General features: G+C 36.9%; 1 long non-coding RNA gene across 1 annotated transcript; it reads left to right on the top strand.

Moving 5' to 3' along the window:
• Positions 1-14,564: 14,564 nt before the first annotated feature.
• On the top strand, positions 14,565-16,596 carry LOC115970882. Its single transcript, XR_004087169.1, has 3 exons — positions 14,565-14,761; positions 14,889-14,951; positions 15,872-16,596. It is a non-coding gene; the product is annotated as an uncharacterized LOC115970882 (long non-coding RNA).
• Positions 16,597-20,783: the final 4,187 nt, after the last annotated feature.

The raw sequence follows: 20,783 nt of genomic DNA, 5'->3' as shown, positions 1-20,783 counted from the left end.
GCCTCAGATAGACCAGTTAATGGATGCAACTATAGGCCACCCTCGGATAAGCTTTTTAGATGCCTTCCAGGGATACCACCAAATACCACTGGCTTTGGGTGATCAGGAAAAGACAGCTTTTGTCACTCCTACAGGAAATTACTACTACAAAGTGATGCCTTTTGGTTTGAAGAACGTAGGGTCCATCTATCAGAGGATGATGACTAGGATGTTTGAGCTACAATTGGGCAAGAATATTGAAGTCTATATAGATGATATAGTGGTAAAGAGTAAGGTGGTGTCCGAGCACGTGGGGGACCTTGGGGATATTTTTGAAATATTAAGGAGGTACAAACTGTGTCTTAATGCTTCCAAGTGCTCATTTGGCATGGGATTAGGCAAGTTTCTGGGTTATATGGTCACTCATTGCAGAATTGAGGTCAACCTTGATCAGGTTAAGGCAATTAACAGTCTGCAACTACCTTGGAATCCTAAAGAAGTCTAGAAGCTAACAAGAATGATCGATGCCCTGAATAGGTTTATCTCTCAATCAGCGAACAGATGCAGACCCTTCTTTCAGTTGTTAAATAAGTGGAAGGGAGTTGAGAGGATCGAGGAGTGTGTCTTGGCCTTTTAACAGCTTAAGGAATACCTTTCTTAACCACCTGTCATGTCCAGGCTTGAGGTAAACGAGGTCTTGTTTGCTTACATTGTTGTGGCTTCTCATGCTATAAGTTTGGTGCTGATACGAATCGATAATGGTGTGCAAAGGCCAGTTTACTATGTAAGCAAGTCGTTACATGAAGCAGAAGTTCGTCATCTACCATTAGAAAATGCCATTTTGGCAGTAGTACATGCTACATGTAAACTCCCCTACTACTTCCAATCCCATACTGTAGTTGTTTTAACTAAACTTCCGCTTCGATCGCTACTTTGGAATGCTAATTTCACAAGAATTATGGCTAAGTGAGGTACAATCCTAGGGGCTTTCGACATCAAGTATATGCATTGCACCTCCGTCAAGAGTTAGGTCCTCGCAAATTTGGTGGCCGAGTTCGCTAAATCCCTATTAGAAGAAAAGGTAGAGAAGCAGGGCATGAATGGAAAATTAGTTGGCATGGTCTCCTTGCAGATCCTTTGTCCTGGAGGGTGTATTTTGATGGTGCAGCGAATCAGAGAGGATCTGGAGTGGGGCTAGTGTTAATATCTCCTGAGAAGATAACTATTGAGAAATCCTTAAGAATAGGCTTTTCAGCCACAAATAATGAGGCTGAGTATGGGCTCTATTGGTGGGGATGGTTATGGTTCAAAAAATGAGAGGAAAGGCAGTGGAGATATTCTCGGATTCAAGATTGGTCGTAGGCCAGGTAAAAGGGGAGTTAGAGGCTAGGGATGTGAGAATGCAAGAATATTTGAATCAGGTGAGACAATTTGCAATCAGGTTTTGAGTCTTTCAACTTGCTTCATATCTCTAGGAGTGGAAACACATATGCTAACTCTCTGGCCACTCTTGCAACCTCCTTGGCACAAGACTTACCTCGAGTCATCTTTGTTGAAAACTTGTGCAAGCCTATTGAGAAGAAGAGAGAGGTGGTCCATATCCATCAAATTAGGGTGGGACCTAGCTGGATGGACCCTATAGTGCTATTACTCAAGGAGGATATCTTGCCCAAGGAGAAATTAGAGGTTGACAAGGTGCGAAGAAAAGCTCATCAGTTTTGGCTGTCCGAGACCAAAAGTTGTACAAGTGCTCTTTTTCTGCGCCATACTTGCTATGCATATACCTGAGGCATTAGAGCTACTTCTTAAGGAGTTACATGAGGGAATTTGTGGAAGCCACATAGGAGGCAGGTTTTTGTCTCATAGAGCCCTTACTCAAGGATACTGATGGCCGAACATGCAGAAGGAAGCATAAGAGTATGTGAAGAAGTGTGATCAATGCCAAAGATTCACACCAAACATCCACCGACTAGAGGGAGTTCTTAATCCTCTATCCAGCCCTTGGCCATTTGCTCAATGGGGCTTAGATATTGTAGGACATTTCCCTAAGGCAGCAGGGAATAAGAGATGGCTGCTAGTTGACACGAATTACTTCACCAAGTGGGTCGAAACTGAACCATTGGTAAATATTAAGGACGTGGATGCCAAGAGATTTGTTTGGAAAAATATTGTCACTCGGTTTGGGATTCCCAATACCCTTATCTCGGACAATGGTCTTCAGTTTGATAGCAAAGTCTTCGGAAGGTACTGTTGTGACCTAGGAATTACGAATAGATATTCCACTCTGGCTTATCCACAAGGGAATGGACATGCCGAGACTGTTAATAAGGTCATAGTAAATGAACTCAAGAAAAGATTGGATGATGTGAAGGGAAAATGGGTGAAAGAGCTATCACACGTCCTTTGAACATATTAGACCACACCTCGTAGGTCAATAGGGGAGACACCATTTTCAATGACTTATGGAGCCAAGACTGTTATTCCTCTGGAGATTGGATTCCTAATGCTGAGAACGAGTTCTTTCACTCCGAACAACAATGATGGGTTGTTAGGGAAGAGTTTAGACTTAATTGAGGAGCGAAGAGAAAATGTCATGGTCCAATTGGCGTATTACCAAGATAAGCTTAGGCAAGATTATGATGTCAATGTGAAGTTAAGGCAATTAACACCTGGAGACTTGGTAATAAAGAAGGTTTTGGGTGCTGCAAAGAACCTAGTGTGTGGAAAGTTAGGGCCCAATTGGGAATGACCATATTGAATACCCTCGGTGGATGGAATAAGTGCATATTATCTTGAAGATATAGATGAAAATGTTGTATCATGCCCCTGGAATGTAAATAACCTGAGAATGTATTATTATTAATGAAAGTTTTCCCTGTTATATTGTCGTTTATTACATTATGCGTTATACTTCATATTATTTATTTGAATATCAAACAAAACTTTGGTCATACTGGCTCCTTGGACCATATACCTTAGGTAAACTAATATTTTCAATCACTCTTTTTAAATATTAAACAGAACCTTAGTCATGCCTAGTTCCTCAGATCACATGCTTTGAGTAAATTAATACTTTATGACACATTTCTAAGTGTTAAATAGAACCTTAGTCTTGCTTGGTTTCTCGGACCACATGGTTTGGGTAAATTAATACTTTATGACATCTTTCTAAGTGTTAAATAGAACCTTAGTCAGCCTAATTCCTCGGATCACATGTTTTGGGTAAATTAATACTTAATGACACCTTTCTAAGTGTTAAATAGAACCTTAGTCATGCCTAGTTTCTCGGACGACATGTTTTGGGTAAATTAATATTTTATGACATCTTTCTAAGTGTTAAACAGAACATTAGTCATGCTTGGTTCCTGGGACCACATACTTTGGGTAAATTAATACTTCATGTTATTCCTTGAAGTGTTAAACAGAATCTTGGTTATGACTGGCTCCTTGGACCACATGTCTTAGGTAAATTAACATTCTCTATCTATTTTTCTAAGTATTAAAACACATCTCTGGTTATATCTGGCTCCTCGAATCACTTGCCTTGGGTAAGTTAATATCCTTGATTATTTGCATAAGTGTTGAGCAAAACCAGGACTATGTCTAGTCCCTCAGATCTTTTTCTAGTAAGTGTTTTGTTCATCTCCATGAGATTTAGCCTTCCCTGTTGGTGGCTTGGTTCTCAGTACAAGCACGTGATCATTTTCTTTGATGTTTATACGTGTTTAATTTATCTAAACTAGTAACAATCTACTACTGTTAGCAACATCATCAGTCCTAATTCTCATCAGAGGGCAAAACAATAACTACACCAACCAAAAAACAAATATTACAGGGAAAAAGAAAGATTCATAAAGTAAAAAGTGAAGTCTTTTCATTGAATAAAAGGAAGGTACATTGTATACAACAGAAAACTGCCACAAAAAAAAAAAGGGAAAAATCCTAAAATTATGCCTTGGCGCAGGGAGGGTCATCTTTGGCATCAACATCCTTGGCTATGGAGTCAGCATCTTTGGCCTTGGCAGTAGCATCCTTGGCTTTGGCAGCAACATCCTTGGCCTTGGAGTCAACATCCTTGATCTTGAGGCCAGCCTCTTTACCCTTGACTTATGGTAGGGCTTTAACCTCCTTCCTCTTACCCTTATCCTCGAGTTGAGGACCTCCCTAGCCAGCCTCCTTACCCTCGGCCACCTCAGCCTCCTTGCTAGGCCCTTTGGAAACTTTGAAAGGAGGAAGAGAGGCCTAAGTGGTGGAGGGCTGCTCTGAGGGGGGAAGGGCAAGAACAGCCAGATGAGGGAACACCGTTGGAACTTCTCGAATGTCCTCTGAGAAGAATATGTTCTCAACGAGCCTCCACTCGGAGGTAGTAGGGACTCCTACTCAGTTGAGTGCTTCACGCACACCTCCTTGCAGTAATCTCTGCACACCTTCGCCAGCTCATCTGCCAGCTGTATCTCAATCTCTTACACCTTACGCTTGTAGGATGCCTGCTCAGATGCCTTAGCAGTTTTCTTGGCCGTCCGAGCTGCTTCCTTGACCTTCTGCAGGTCTGCCTTTAGCTCCAGGACCAGCTGTTTCTGAGTAGCTAGCTCTATCTCAGTGTGATAGAGCTTTTTGCGCTGGTCTTTAGCTTGGTCCTGGGCATTCTTCAAGCCTGCCTCGGCACTCAGACGCGCCCTCTCCTCATTAACCAGCTTACTGGTAAGCTCTTTATTTTTCTGTTCAGATGTGCCCAAGGCCTTGTTGGCCTTGGCATAGTGGTTGGCCTCAAACCGGGCATCATTCTAAGCGTCCTTGACCCACTTTTCGGCTATAAAAACTTCCTAGATAGCCTGTGCAAAAACAACAAGGGAATACCATGTAAAATAATAATAATAATATATGTACAATGAAATAGTAATAATAAAGCAAATAGGTAGAGCAACTTAGCATTTAATCTAAAAGGTATGACAGTGAACCTATCAGGGCTAGATCCATTTTCAGGGACATGAAGAGGTTTGGCTGCCTCATGTGCGTTAGAGCAACCATGTCTTTTGTCAGGAGGAGGGGCTGCTCTAAGGCCTCAGCTACGTAAGAGGAGTGCCCTCTCTGAAACTCCATAATAGAGAAGTTCCATGGAATGGCAGCTTCGTCTAACTCCAGCCGAGGAACCCAAATGTGGTGTTGTTGGCGCACCTCAGCCACACCCGGGTCCTCCCTGCTTTCCACTAAGGTAGCCCGCCCTTTGTCTTGGGTCATTTTTTGCTTCTTGGTCTCTTGGCAGACCACCTTACCCTCCTTCACTTCCTGCTCCATCCTTTTCTTCTTCAAATTGGGTATGGGGAGCAAGCCAGTAACAGAAAGGGGAGGAGGGGGAAAAGAAGAGGGGGGCTGGGACTTTGGGCCTCCTTAGAAGATGACCCTTTATTCCTCCAAGCCTTTCCACGGATTGAGTGACATCTCTTCTTCTTCCTCTTTGGAGCTGTCATCTATTTTTGCAAGTATAAGACCTAGGGTGCAAACACCTGAGATCCTATCAAACTTGTCCTCTAGGTCTGATATGTGGATGACAAGATCCCACTGGTCCTCCTTTTCTTCCTTAAGTTGAAATTGGTCTATTTCCTCCTCGAGTGATAAGCGTGAGGAAGCAGTTTCTTCCCTCGGAGCCGCTGCTTCAGGGAGGGAAAGTTGAGGAGGCAGCTCAATTGGCACAACATCCTTGCAAGCAAGGAACCCAGGTACTGAGACGTCTATCCTGCGTAGTCGAGGATCGCCTGCCCTAATAGCGTGGCCCACTTCCTAGAAATTGTCCGATAGTGGCTCAAAGTCTAGGATGAGATGGACTGCTCTCAGCTGCCTGTCCTCACTCACAAACACCTCGGATCTTAGGACTCTGTTGAGATCCACAACGTTAACTAAACTGAGGTGGGGCACTACGTACCTTTTATCTGCAAAAACAACCGAGGAGCAAATCATGGCCAGACCAATAAAACCCATCATCAAAGGAAAATAAAATACTAAAGGGAAGAGTAGCAAAGCTAAAATAACTAAATCCCATGTCAAGGGACCTAACCTTAGGATACCCCACCTGGCTCTCCCTCCTAAATTGGATAGTAAAGACCGTTGTGTCATTCCTCAAAGGCGATTAAGTAGTCGTCCTTCATGCCCTTGTTAGACTTGGGAAGACACGATACAAGCCTAACAATGGAGGACCTGGACTTAAGGTAATACCCCGAGTAAGCAAGTGAATGACACTCATACATATGGACAACGTCATGCCAAGTGAGTCTCAAATCCATCTGCTTGTTGAGAGCATCGACGCTACCTAAAACTCTAAATAGGTTGGGCGTGCATTGGTGAGGACATAGCCTATGGTTGATTAGGTAGTCTCGGGTTACCTTACTCATGGGAAACGTCATTCCTCCTTCTATGAAGGCGATCATAGGAATCACAGTCTCCCTTTCGTTTTTATCTGTAACCACCTTATCTGGAGCACAATACCGTAGGGCAACTCCCTGTGGAATGTGATATTTAGCCCTAAAACCCTCCATACCGGTGGGAGAATCTACGAGGTGCTTGAATCTACCCATCTAAGCAAACTAAGGGGAAGTAAGGGAAATGTTTTTAAAAAGGAACTGAAGATTAGAAGGCCGAGGAGGTTGGCCGAGAAGGGATGAACTTAAGAATGTAGAGACTTACGAAAATGAAAACATGTGACACTTCAGGAACTTTTTGAGAGTTGGGAGATTTGGGAAGTCTTAAAAGCTTGAGAGTTTGAAAGATCTTAAGATTTTGCAAATTTGTGAAGTAAAAGAAAAAGTAAACCCACCAAGTGCCTTATATAAGATGCAGAATTAAGAGGGAGTTATCCCGCTCAAAATTCAAGGAGAAATACCAATCGTAGGATCTGCATCTCACCATAAGATATGGGGAACAAAGCACCGCCTAGAGCATTTAATGAGACGTCGCGGGCTCTGAAACGTCAGGAATAGTTACGGGACACACATAGCTACGTTCTCATGTGTGAAAATCAAAGAAACATATGGGTTCAATTATCCAAAGTCAAAACCCCATTTTTTCTCCTCGGATAGGAGGGAAAAAACCAGAGTTTTGAGGGGCTATTGTAGGATTGATGGGCCTAAAAATATATGTTGGGCCTTGGGCCTTGTCCGAGGACGCTGAGTGGTCCGAGGACAGATAAACAGTAATCAAGATGTGAAACTTAGAGTTCTGTGAGCGAGCTACAAACGGGAAGGCTGGGGAAGATAGGCCGAGGAGGAGTATCTCCTCGGCTAAACTAAGCCAAGGGCAGAAAGTGTGTTCTATCATCCAAAGTAACGTTCCAGTAGGTTTTGTTGATAAAGATATGCATTGTGAACGTAAAGGACAAATGGGGAGCTGGGAAATATCTAAGGGAAAGCTGTTACCACCGCATTGAATATTTTGCAGCTAACTCTCTAACCGTATTAATGAGGAAGTGATACCTGAACAGTAGCTTTCAGCCGTACTGCTACTCCTAAAAGATTTTAGGATGGTGCTAATGTGACAAGGATCAACACCAACAATCTGCTTTATACGTGGATGATAGAGATGAAAGAAAAAAGATAGTATAAAATAGAAGGGAGGCCTTGAGAGAAAAGGAGGGAAGATCAGAGAATTAAGAAAGAAACACCATAGCAATTAGCACTGTATTTGTAACCAACTCCAAAGTAATATATATAAGACCTAATCTCCTCGAACTGTGCCGAGAGCAATTTGCTTTAGATAAAACTAGTCTACTTTTACTTTATTGTCATCTGGATCCATTATAATTACTACCCAACTCATTAAAACTTAGTTTTCCAACCTACTCTTTACAAATTCATTGTATTGGGCTCATTGGCCTAAATCCACTTACTTTTTGGGCTTAAGACTTAAACCGTGTTCTTACAATAATCATAAGAGCATTCTTATCAAGTGTGTCAAATGCCAAATATGCATTTGACACACCAAACACTACTATTCAAGCCTCATCAAGTGTTCTAAATGTTTCAAAAATTTGAAACATGCTACAGTACCGTCTCAAATATGAGACAGTACGGATAACAATGCCAAAATTTTTTATTATTTGTTTATTCACTCCGACTTTCTCTCTCTCTCTCTCTCTCTCTCTCTCTCATCTTCTCCCTGCAGATGAGTTCGTTCTTTTCTCTCTGCATTTGAGTTGCTCTCTCTTGCCGATCTCGCCGAAGCTGCCAATCTCGTTGAAGCCACCGATCTCGCCGGAGCCATAGTCGTCCTCCATAGCTCCCTCTTCACTCTCATTCTCTTCCTTTCTCATCCTCAAGCCGCCTGAAGCCGATCTCGCCTAAAGCCACCTCAAGCTGCTTAAACTAATCTCACCTGAAGCTGCCTGAAGCCGATCTCGCCGCGGACGTCCCCTGCCTGAAGCCGATCTCGCCGCCTAAGTTGTGGGTTTGTTTGATTTGGGATGGGTTTTGTGGTTTGTGAATGTGGTGGGTTGTGGGTTAGTTGTGGCTATGGTACTGTGGTTGTGGCGGCAATTTGGTGGTTGTGGTGGTAATTATTGAGTAGTTGTAGTGGTTTTTTTTGGGTTGTTGTGTGTGTATATATATATATATATATATATATATTTTTTTTTTTTTAAGGTGCCGTTGGTGGATGTGGGTTTGTGTCGGTGGTGGCTGTCGATGTTGTTGCTGCAGTGGTTGTTGGTGGCTGTTGTTGCGGCAATGGTTGTTGGTGACCGTTGGTGGTCGTTGTTGCGGCAGTGGTGGAGGAGTTGTTGTTGTTGGAGGAGTTTTATATATTATTTTAATGTGGTGTAAATATTATTTTAATGTATGGCAGTGATGGAGGAGTTTTATATATTATTTTAATGTGGTGTAAATATTATTTTAATGTATAGAAGGGAAGAATAAAATATCTGATAAATGGGAAATTGTAAAATGATGTGCTAAAATGATAAAATAGGTTTTTGGTATGTGAAAATGACATTTTTTATGAGAGAGCTGATGAGAATGCTCTAATGGATACTATTCCCTAAAGAAAAATATAGAGACCAAAGAATTTTGCCACAAAAAAATGATGAGATGATTTTAAAATCTCCACGTGCTTATGATACGCATTGGGCTTTAAAAAAAAATAAACAAATAAATTTAAACTGTATTAATTTGTTGAGACTTCAGAGGTTCCGTCCAATAGTTTAATATTATTACTAACCCAAAAAAAAGTATATATGACTTTATGCCCAAATTATTATCAATCAAATTTCTACTTGTTTGACTTTTATAGCGTTATCATTTTTTATCAGCCAAGATATCTTGCCCAAGAACCACAAAAAAAAAAATAAATAAATAATAATAATAATAATAATAATAATAATAATAATGTATGTGTTTATATATATATATATATATGAAACACTGCTCCAAAAGCAAATAAAGAAAATCAGCCAATATATGCATGTCTATTAAAATTAAAATTAAAATAAAATAATTAGTGAGCTTCACAAAGATTTTTTATTTTTTTGTGCACTTTTATTTTGGGATAAATTAACAGAGCTTTAATAAACAAAAAATTATTAGGTAGAACCAAGCATTCAGAGGCCCATTTACGATAGAATATGGGCCGCTTCAAAAACTGATTTTTTTTTAACCCAATAGATTCCCTGCGGGCCAGCCCCTTCACTGGTTTTTGGAGTTCCACATTACTTCCACTTGGTAATCATTCCACGTATATGTACAGAATGAACATATTAATCAAACCATAATCTACTAGAACTCCACGAGACTTTACCAATTTGGTTTCGGATTTACCCTAATAAATTTGCATAATAATTTTTTTTAAAGAATATTAGCTACATGACAATATTTTGTAATTGTTGACACAATTTTTATAATGGTAGCAATATTATTTTTACATGAATTCATTATTAATACTAATTTTATTACACATCAATCACAATAATTTGTGTACTTTTTTTTATAAAAAAGATTAAAAAATCATATTCCTTAACTTCCTTGACATACGAGTGCAAAGATGACTGCTTGCTTTATAGCAATTATATTCATTTGGGTTTCAAAAAGTCATTTCCATTCTTCCCCACCCCCACACACACTTCATTGAATTCACTTTAAACTTGCTTTGGATATAAATCCTTTTGAGTATCTAGAAATGTTTTCATTATTCCCAATAAGACAGCTACATAGGAAATCACTTCTTCCTAAGCATGCCCTGAATAAAATAAGACAACATCCACCTTGAGAATGAAATTCTACTCATTGTTCTTCTGTTTTACCAAAAAAAAAAAAAGGAATTTATGCAGCTGTTAAATAATTTATTTGAATGATTTGATAATCTATTATTCTAATAATGATCTGTGCAACTATTCATTCCTTACATTAAACTTCAACTATGCACAAAGAGTTAACTATAAATATTTCTTAGTTCATGATCCCTCTTACCTAGTTGTAATAAAAAATAATAATATACCTGTTCAGTTTAAAATTGAAATGGGTTAGGATTATGAATTTATTATCTATAATTTGATGCTTAAGTCGATTCCATGATAATTACAAGTTCATTCCATACATGGACAAACAAAATATGATTAGGTTATCTTATATATTATAATTATGTGAAGGGCTTATTCGAGCATATTTAAATAAATGCTATATTTACATGTGGTCATAATTGGACATGCATCTCACTCGTTATTTGTGACTCTATTTATCTCTTTGGACTTTTTATTAAATTGAGAAATATGTTTGATTGTCTAATTTGTGTATAATTACTAAGACTAACCTCTTATACACCTCTTAATTTTAATGAATGGAAAACAAAATCTTTATTATAAATTGGACACTCTTTGTTTCAAAGCATAGGAATGAGATTATAGTCTCACATAAATTAGTGTCACTCTATAAATTCAACCAATGTAACTAAGTGATTGAAATTTAATGGACAAATCTAAGATACAAAACATAAAAATGAGTTTCCAGTGGCCAAGTCTTGGGTCAACAAAACTTTGATATTGAGTTTGAGTCCTCCTAATCTTTACTAATAAACGCATTGGTACCTAATTTCCTTCGTGTTGCCTTGGGCCCATAGCATAGGATTGTCACTCTCCCCTCTCGTATGGTTTACTTTATATATTTTTAATTTAATCTTTTTTTATAATGACTTTTGTTAACAAATATCTTTAATGAACTCTATTATATTGAGAAAGTTTTGATTTAAAAAATAAAAAATAAAAAATAAACCAACTATTTTTTTTTTTCTCAATATCTAAATCTTTATATTTATATTATGGGTCATTCTACCATACTCCCCTCTTTTTTTGGTGGGTATGGTACCCACCTAAATCTAAACCATTAAATGATTAAAAATTTGATCCGGATCCTTCATTTAATTTGGAGTAATTTAGAGTAAATATTGGCTACCAGTCAAACAAGTTATATATACTAGCCTCTAAGCACGCGCTCACGCGCGTGCTCAAAGGCTCTTCTATTTTTTGGGTAAGAGTTAATTTAGAGCATTTATTATAATTTGAGATTATTACATTTTTCAATAAATAAAAAAAGCTAGGGGTGTGATGAGTGTCATGTGTGGAAAAATAATTTTCCAATCACAATAATTTTTCATCACAAAAAAAATCTAGGGGTGTGATGAGTGTCATGTGTGGAGAAATAATTTTCCAATCACACCCCTAGATTTTTTTGTGATGAAAAATTATTGTGATTGGAAAATTATTTTTCCACACATGACACTCACCACACCCCTAGCTTTTTTTTTGATTGAAAAATGTAATAATCCCAAATTATAATAAATATTCTAAATTAACTCTTATCCAAAAAATAGAAAAGCCTCTGAGCACGTGCTCACGCGCGTGCTCAGAGGCTAGTATTTTTGGTGTTGTTGATCTTTTAAAAAAATATATATTAATAACATTTATCAATTTTTGTTTAATCCAAAAATTTAGTTTTTTAGTCCTAAAAGTTAGCCAATTATTACACATCCATAACAAAGGTTAAAAAGAGTTTAAATTTCAAATATATCAACAATATCAACAACCTTTAGAAAATAGTATGTAACATTTTTTATGGAGTAGTAAATTAATACTTATGGAAAAAATTTTAAACATAATTTGACTTAGAATTATACAAATGATAAATATAGTTTCTGTTACAAAAGGAATTTTTTTACAACAATTTCTTAGATAACAACCACTTTATGTGAGGTTTAAATTATATAATAATCCTTGTAAAATCTCTCACCCAAACTTATCTAATATTCCATTCCAATGACTCCTCAATCCAAATCCAAAAAACTTGTGCGTACGTGAACCTGAGAGAGACAAAAGAATTAGGGTTAAACCAAGTATTTAAAAAAAAAAAAAAAAACTTTATTCAACAAACCAAAGTTAGTGTGTGTGACAATTAAAGATAATAGTATAATTTTGTTAGAGTTTGTGTTTGATTTAAATTTTGATGAAATTATTTTTCCTGAAAATCCTATTAAAATTGTTCAGAATAAAGATAAATTTTTTTTAGAATTTAAGTCTATCGTGGATTCTTTAAAATCTTATCACCACATCATCAACTATTTAAATAAATAACTAATGGAAATCTTAAAAATAAAAAAATAAAAAAAGAAAAAGAAAAATCGTAAATAGATTTTAAAAAAAAAAAAAAACCTACTAATTATTAACTCCCCACTAAATAGTCAACATTGATAAAAAATAATTTAAAAAAAAAAAAAAAAAAACCTTCCCACTACCCACATTTGAAAGAAAACAATTACCCCTCCCATAAACTAAGGAAAAACTATCCCACGTTAAAAAAAATAATAATAAAAGAAAATAAAAAATTTGTCAGACACTATCAACTGGATTTGGATAAACATGCAAAAGCTTCTAATTGAAAAAGAAATCCTAGTATAAAATAAAAAGAAAAAATAAAGAAAGTAGAACTCAAGGTTGCTACATAAAAAAAGAAAAAGAAAAATTGTAAATAGATTAAAAAAAAAAACCTACTGGTTATTAACTCCCCACTAAATAGTCAACATTTATAAAAAAATAAAAAAAAAAACCTTCCCACTACCCATGTTTGAAAGAAAACAATTAACCCCCCATAAACTAAGGAAAAACTATCCCACGTTAAAAAAAAAAAAATAAATAAAAAATAAAAAATAAATAAATAAAAAAATTAAAAAAAATTAAAAAAAAAAGTTGTGTCTGACACTATCCCACGTTTCTTTTTTAAACTATTACATTATCATTTTTTTTTGATTTATTACATTATCATTTTTTTTTAATTTTTATATTATCAACTGGATTTGGATAAACACGCAAAAGCTTCTAATTGAAAATGAAATCCTAGTATAAAATAAAAAAATAAAAAATAAAGAAAGTAAAACTCAAGGTTGCGACATACCTAAATAAAAAAGTAAAAAAGTTTAATCAACAAACCAAAGTTAGCGTGCATGTTATTAAAGATAATAGCATAAGTTTGTTAGAGTTTGTGTTTGATTTAAATTTTGATGAGATTTTTTTTCTTGAAAATCCTATTAAAATTGTTCAGAATAAAGATAAAGATTTTTTAGAATTTGACTCTATCGTGGACTCTTTAAAATCTTATCACCATATCATCAACTATTTAAAAAAATAACTAATGGAGATCTAAAAAAAAAAGAGTTAACGCGTCAAAATAACTAATAGAGATCTTTAAAAAAAAAAAAAAAAGGGAGTTAACGTGATACATAAAAAAAAAGTTTAAAAACAAAAAAAAGTAGAACTCAAGGTTGCTACATACCTAAATAAAAAAATTTAATGCCAAAAACATATACAATGATGGTAAAAAAAAACTAAAAAAATTTAACACCAAAAACATATACAATGATGGTAAAAAAAAAAAGTGAGGAAGTAAATTAAACAAAGGCTACTAAAGGAGGTAAAGGAAGTTATACTGTTTAACTGTTCATGAATGATTTGGAATGCTTCTTTTGTAGCATAAAATAATCCTGTCTTTGGATCACAATACCTACAACATGAAATTACAATTCATTAAGAAGTACAGTGGTAGAGTATGTGAAGGAACCATTCATTTCAAAATTACATTTAAAAAAAAAAAAAAACAATCAAACAGAGAGTTAACGTGATACACATAAAAAGAAAAAAAAGGTAGAACTCAAAAAAAGTCAATCATAAACAAAAGAAAAGAAAACAAAGAAGAACTTGCAAAATATAGAACCTAAAAATTTGTTGGAGCTTTTGACAGTAAATGTCTTTAATCTAAAGAAAAAGAAAGGAGGATGTAGAGCTAAACCAAATGTCTTCAATCTGAAGAAGAATGAGAGATAGAAAATGAGATAGAAACTGCAAAGCTTACGTGAGTTTTGAAAAAGAATGAGAGATAGAAACTGCAAAGCATACATGAGTTTGTGGGTTTTAAAGTGTAAGAATTTTAATTTATATATTTATCCTCGGTAATTAAAAACTTATAAGTCAATATGATGAGGGTATTTTAGGCATAAAAAATGAGGAATCCAAACAGAGAGGAAGTCCCCTTCAACAGTAGTATAGAAGATAAGTAAAAAGAAAAGAAAGAAACACTAATGAGTAAAGCAAAAGATCCCACAAACCCACGGAGCTCTAAAGTTTTGTCTGTTCTGTAGTTTTCTCAGTTTGGTAGCAGCATATCTTCTTCCCTTCGATGTCGATGATAAAAGATACAGTTTCCTCTATCTCTCTCTGCATCTCTCTTTGTTCGCGAAATCTGCTGTTTATCGCCTCTAAATTTCGGTACATCCCTTATTTTCATTCCTTTTTCCATCTGGTTTTTATTTTTTATTATATATATTTAAAATTTCCGTTTGGTCCCTTTATTGCTTAATTGTTTTTAATTTTTGGTTCCCTTTTGGTTTCGCAGGTTTGCTAGGAACACAACCCAGCAGGTTTTAATTCTTCTATTACTCCTTTTGGTCACTAGCAGGTGAGAAAACTATGATGATTGTATATACTTAAACCATGGAACTTCTATGATTATCTATGTTGCAGTGTTGGTTGATGTTTTTATTGATCCCTGTTCATTATGTAAGGCAAATTTAGACAGTAGTCAATTTTTTTCCTAAATTATAAATAAGTAAGTTTGTTCATTTGTAAAAAATAGTGTTGATCTACTGTTTATTTATTTATTTTTGGTCGGATGGGAGTGAAGATAAAGAATTTTAATTTATACATGGGCTTGTTATGAGTATCACCTTGTAGTACATTCTTGGATGTTAGTAGCCGGTCATAATTTTTATTCTATTTTGAGTCCACCCCTGCACTAGATTATTTTTCATGAAAATGATTGATGTGAATTTAATTAAGTTTCAAAATGAGAGTAATAAGTTGGAACTTAATGGACCTCATCAATCATGTACAACATGTGATGATAAATCCTAACCCTTTTTTCCTACTTTTTTTTTTTCTAAGAAAAAAATTGTTAGTGATGGTGAAAAAAGAGTCAGGAGATTCTTGAGCACATCAGAATAGTATACTTCTTTATTCTCAATTACTTAGGAAATTTGACTTTCAAGAAGTTGGAAATTTATTTGGCCTGGGGGTCCATTTGCTTTTCGCGTATTCTAGGATTCTATGACTTCTAGATCCCTTGCATCTTTCTACATGTGTACTTTTGCATTTTGTTTCTTTATTCCCTGTAATTTGATGCTTTACTCAGTTGACAGTTGTTTTTTTAATAATTATGGTGAGTAAAATATCATTGACATGTGAACAAAGATATTAAGAATAAACTTTATACATCAAAGAATAATAATTTTTAATCTATTTATTCATATAGATTTTGTTAATTTTGTTATTGCCAGTACAAACTTATTGTTTCCTAATATTAGTGTATTCCATAATCAGGATATTGACTCAAAGCATTGGTCTCCTCTCGTATACATTTTTATCACGAACAGACTATGACAGTCGATAGGCAAAAGCAACCATGGCTAATTTTCTTGCACATTGAGCACTTGGTTGACCATGACAGAATAGTACTACACATGGCTAATTTTTATCATTGAGCATTGCTTGGCATCAGTCGATAGGCAAAAGCAACCATGGCTAATTTTCTTGTTGAGCATTGCTTGGCATCAGTCGATAGGCAAAAGCAACCATGGCTAATTTTCTTGCACATTGAGCACTTGGTTATTCATCTGGTATCAGTTATGCAGTTGAAGGATCATTTGAGGAACCAATGGGGAGGGAGGGCCTGCAAAACTATCAAAATTGGTGATTTTCTTGGAACTGAAGAAGAAGTACTTGTGGTGAGGACTTTTGCTTCAGAATATAGCAGTCTTAGAAAGGATGGTTATATCTTGGTTTAAAGAATCTCAAGGCAAGGTCAAAAGAAAAAGGCAGTTAATGATCATCTACTAACACTTCCGAAAGGGTCACTGAATGATCACTGGGTATCAGTGACTTCTGGAAGTGAGGAGTATTGTCTTAAACATATGTGTAGAAATCAGTATGAAGAATGTCTATTCAGATGTGAAGATGATAGGTAAAAGACTTGATAGAGGCCTTCATCAGTTGTGAATTTTCTTGCTATTTGTTAATATTTAATTTAATAAGGTTTTTTGTGTGTTTCTTTATATCTTCATTTGACTTTTATGGCGCTTACATGTTATTCTAGTTGATTAGGAGTTTAAAGATAAGGTTTTGAGAGCTGATGTAGTTCTTTTACGGCGCTTATTGATTATTCCATTTTTTTTTTAATACATTATCAGCTATTGGCAATTATGAGATTGTTTTTTACCTCTCTAGAGTGGAGCTTGATAATTTTTTTTTTTTTTTTTTTTTTTTTTTTTTTGGGTTCCAACTTTGGCATGTACAATTTACAGCTAGAATACAAACACAAGCAAAGATTGTTCATAAAAAGAGCTTCTTGGACACAAACATAAGTCCAGACTTCATTATGATTGGTACGTAAGAACCTTTAGACAACGGCAGCTTTGACATGGAGAAGCTTCATTGTTTCTTTAGGACATAACTATTGCATATAATATTCAAGCTTTACAACTGAGGCTTTATATATATGCTTATATTGCAGTATAAATATTAAGTATAATAATTCCTCTAGTGTTATATACAAAATGGATTAAATTTAAAAATGTGATTATATTCGCTTAATAATGTGATTATACAAAGTTTCACCATTGATTGACTAATATAGTTTTACTATCTTGAGTAACAATTTCAAGGGAACAAATGAAATGCGACCACTATCATACATTGCAAAGTACAAGGTATTAACCATGTTGTGGACCGAACTCAGTAAACCAACCAACTCCAGGGAATCACAGTGTTGGTAAAAGCGCAAGGTGCCAAAGTTCCAGCACTTGTAGCCTCTAAAGCTAGGTGTATTTAAAGAAGCACACTTTGCATGCTTTTTTGTACTTCTTTATTTTTCAAAAAAAAAACCAAAACTTAATTGTAGCCATAGTATCTTAACACTAATGATATAAATCATTAATTTGGTATATAAAATTCAATGTTAAGGTGTGCTACTATATAAGACCAATTTGGGACCGCAATCATTCCAATCCACCATTCATCTTATATTAGCTAATTCTTATAGATTTATAATTATTAAGTGATTAAATTATTAACTAAGATATGTAATTAGTCATTGCTCATTAAATAACCATAAACAAAACGACCAATCACCAAAATGATAAATGCCCATCAAAACCAAACCCTAAACAAACACAAATCCTCACAAAAAATCAATAAAAATGCGAACTTTATCAAATTCTTCTAACAGAATAGAGGAAACAAAAAAAAGTCAACTTGGAATGAACAAACCTCACAAATGCCATCATCAAGCAATTTTGGTGAAAAAATGAAGCACAAATCAAAAAAAATTGGGGAAATTTCAAACCAACTCTATCATATCTGAAATGGGTTTCAATCGTTGCCGTGTAAAACCCCTTTCCTTGCACCGGCGAGGTCAATTAATGGTGAGGTCCTTTCTAAAAATGGATCAAAGTCGAAGAGAGAGGAAAGAGAGCACAGTCGAGAGAGAGAGAGAGAGAGAGGGAATGCAGGACAGCAAATAAACAATGGATTTCTTTTGTTTGGCGAGAACAATTCCCTCGCTAGAGTTGGTGAGGAACAATTCATGGCTTAGGGATCTATTTCTTCTTTTGTGGGTCTTGCTCAGGGTTTTGTTTAGTAATTGATGATGCCGAAAATATCACCAGTAAGCCACACGGTCCTCGCGCGCTCCAAATAGCACCTGCACAGCAAAAAGAAAGGACCTAGTAGAGAGCATCGGTGTGGTGCCGGCCATATACCCTCCGAAGGTCAAGTTAGAACTATTCTCACTACTCTAGAGTGCTAGAGAGGGTAAATTATGCGTAACTTGGTTTGTGAGGGTGCTTGGGTTTTTATAGTAGTAGGAGTTGACCCCTTTTCGTTGGAGTAGAAGTTTTTTCCTTATAGGAGTGTTCTTGGGCGTATTTTGCGGGATCCTTTCCATATAGGAATCCCTCTTAGGTTTCAAAAAATGTGGAGGGTAAGTCATTTACTTATACACGCAAACGTGGTTAGCAAGCATTCTTTGACTAGTGCCATCAGCTTACATTATGCCTTCAGTCTTCATCCCGTCAGCTTCAGGATTACCCTTCAGCTTTATTATCACGTCAGCCTATAAGTGCCTCTAGTGCCTCTCCCTACAACTTTCGCCCGCCGTCAGTCATTAAACAGGGGCTGCCGACCCAGTAGATCCCATCACTAATAAACCGTCGGCTTATCTTTTGTGATCAATCTATTTTATCCTTATCAGTTGCCCCCTACTCCATATCTCCGTCACTTTTCGTACTGACGGGTTATGGAGTTAACATTTCTGTTGATTGTCATATTCTTTAAGGAAGCGGGAAAATTATTTACATGGGACTCCTTGAGCCGCCGTGCATTTAATGCTTTGGACACGTGGCGAGTTCTCATTGGCTTTACTTCTGACGAGGGCGTCGCTTCGTCTTCCATGCCCTTCCATTCTATCTATAAGGGGGTCCTCCTCCTCATTTCCCCTATTTTATCTTTGCTAATCTTTGAAAGAGAGAGACCATCGTCGTGAATTCCGTCACCTTGTTCATTAACTCCGTCACCTCGTGCATTGCTACCTTTGAAGCCGTTTCTCCAAGAAAGTTAACTCACCAGTAAGTTCTATTTCCTCTCCTCTTTTCATTTTTACTTATGCCTGTATAATTCATTAGTGAGGACGTCAGCTTAGGTACTTAGATTGGATCCGTCACTTATAGGTAGTCAGATGTCAAGTGACGCGTCATGTGAGGAGTCATCAGTCCGCAAAGGAGCGGGCTATGACGAGGCCTTTGGTTTTGGTGATGAGTCAGAGGACTTCTCACCTTCGTCAGAGAGAGGGACGTCGGCTCAATCTTCTGACGGTGATGAGAGTTATACTGAGGGGGGTAAGGATGAAGTAGAAGAGGTAAGAGGAGAGAATGGAAGTAACAGGGATGATATAAATGTTGACGGAGAAGATAGTGACGGAGATGATAGTGACGAAGATGAGGGACCTAGTGAAGGGACTTCAGAGGGTCCAGGAGATAACCGTCTTTTCATTCTCCCTGAGGATTGGGCCGTCAACAAATTTTTACCTAAGATGAGTGATAAGGTTTTTAGGGAGTTGCGCACTCGTTACCAAATCCCAGACCATATCCCGATCCGTCTTCCTAGAGAGAATGAAAGTTGTTACTCAGGGAGAACTGCTGACGTGGGCATGTATGATGCCATATTTACTGCGGGCCTGAGATTACCGTTGACGGCCCTACACTGTCAGCTGGTTGACTTCCTGGGCCTATCTGTCACTCAAATTGCCCCAAATGCTTGGAGGACTTTCATAGGAGCTAAAATCTTGTAGGGCCGTCTTAGTGGAGGAAACCATCAGCTTACCTTAGACGAATTCTTTCATCGCCTCGTCTAAGGGGACATACCATTTTAATGCCCGGGAGAAAAGTTTGAGGCTGGTATCAGATATGCCAGATTCCAATAGGAACTGGAAAAGTAGATATTTTTTTGTTGAAGGGACGGATTGGGTTTGCCGTCAGGAGGAATGGGCGACGATGCCCCATGGTTATTTTGACAACACTTGGGCTTTTTTCAGGGATTCAGGTTAATCCCGTCAACCATGTTCCTTTCATTTTTGAAGTGACGCTACTAATATTCTTTCTCTTTTTTCTTTTCAGCTCATACCCGTCCCCACATAACTGACAAACAGAAGGAGTTCATCCGTCGGGTTCTGGAAATCCCTTTGGAGGAACGTAAGTGTAGGGATTTGATTACCCTTTACACTATTCATTTATACTGTGGGGGTCCAGAACTGTCAGCTAAAGCCCGAAAGTTGGACGATTTTTCCCGCTGACGTAAGTACTCCTTATCACCTCCGTCAATCTACTCCTCCGTCTCTTGTTCTAACTGTTAGTTTTTTTTTTTTTTTTTTTTTTTTTTTTTTTATTGTAGAGATGGAATCTGCTAAACAGAGGGTAAGGGCTGTCGTAGCCCCTCATAAGGAGGAGAAGAGGGCAAAGGAGGCAGGGGGGGAGACGTCGTTAACCCTTAAGGCCGTTACTAATCAGGCAAAGAGGAAGCATGACGTGAGTGATGGCAGTCCGGCTAAAAAGGCCGCTGTCACTCCTGGGGATGGTGCTGCAAAGGAAAAATCACTTCTCAAGCCAAGCCACGGTGCGGGCAAAGGGATAATGACCTCCTTGGGTCCAGTCAACGAGGGCCCCTGCCGCCTCTGACCCACAAG

This window comes from Quercus lobata, chromosome 12 (genome assembly GCF_001633185.2).
Source record: "Quercus lobata isolate SW786 chromosome 12, ValleyOak3.0 Primary Assembly, whole genome shotgun sequence".
NCBI classification, from domain to species: domain Eukaryota; kingdom Viridiplantae; phylum Streptophyta; class Magnoliopsida; order Fagales; family Fagaceae; genus Quercus; species Quercus lobata.
The sequence above is the reverse complement of the archived record's forward strand: the minus strand, read 5'-3'. Positions and strand labels throughout refer to the sequence as shown.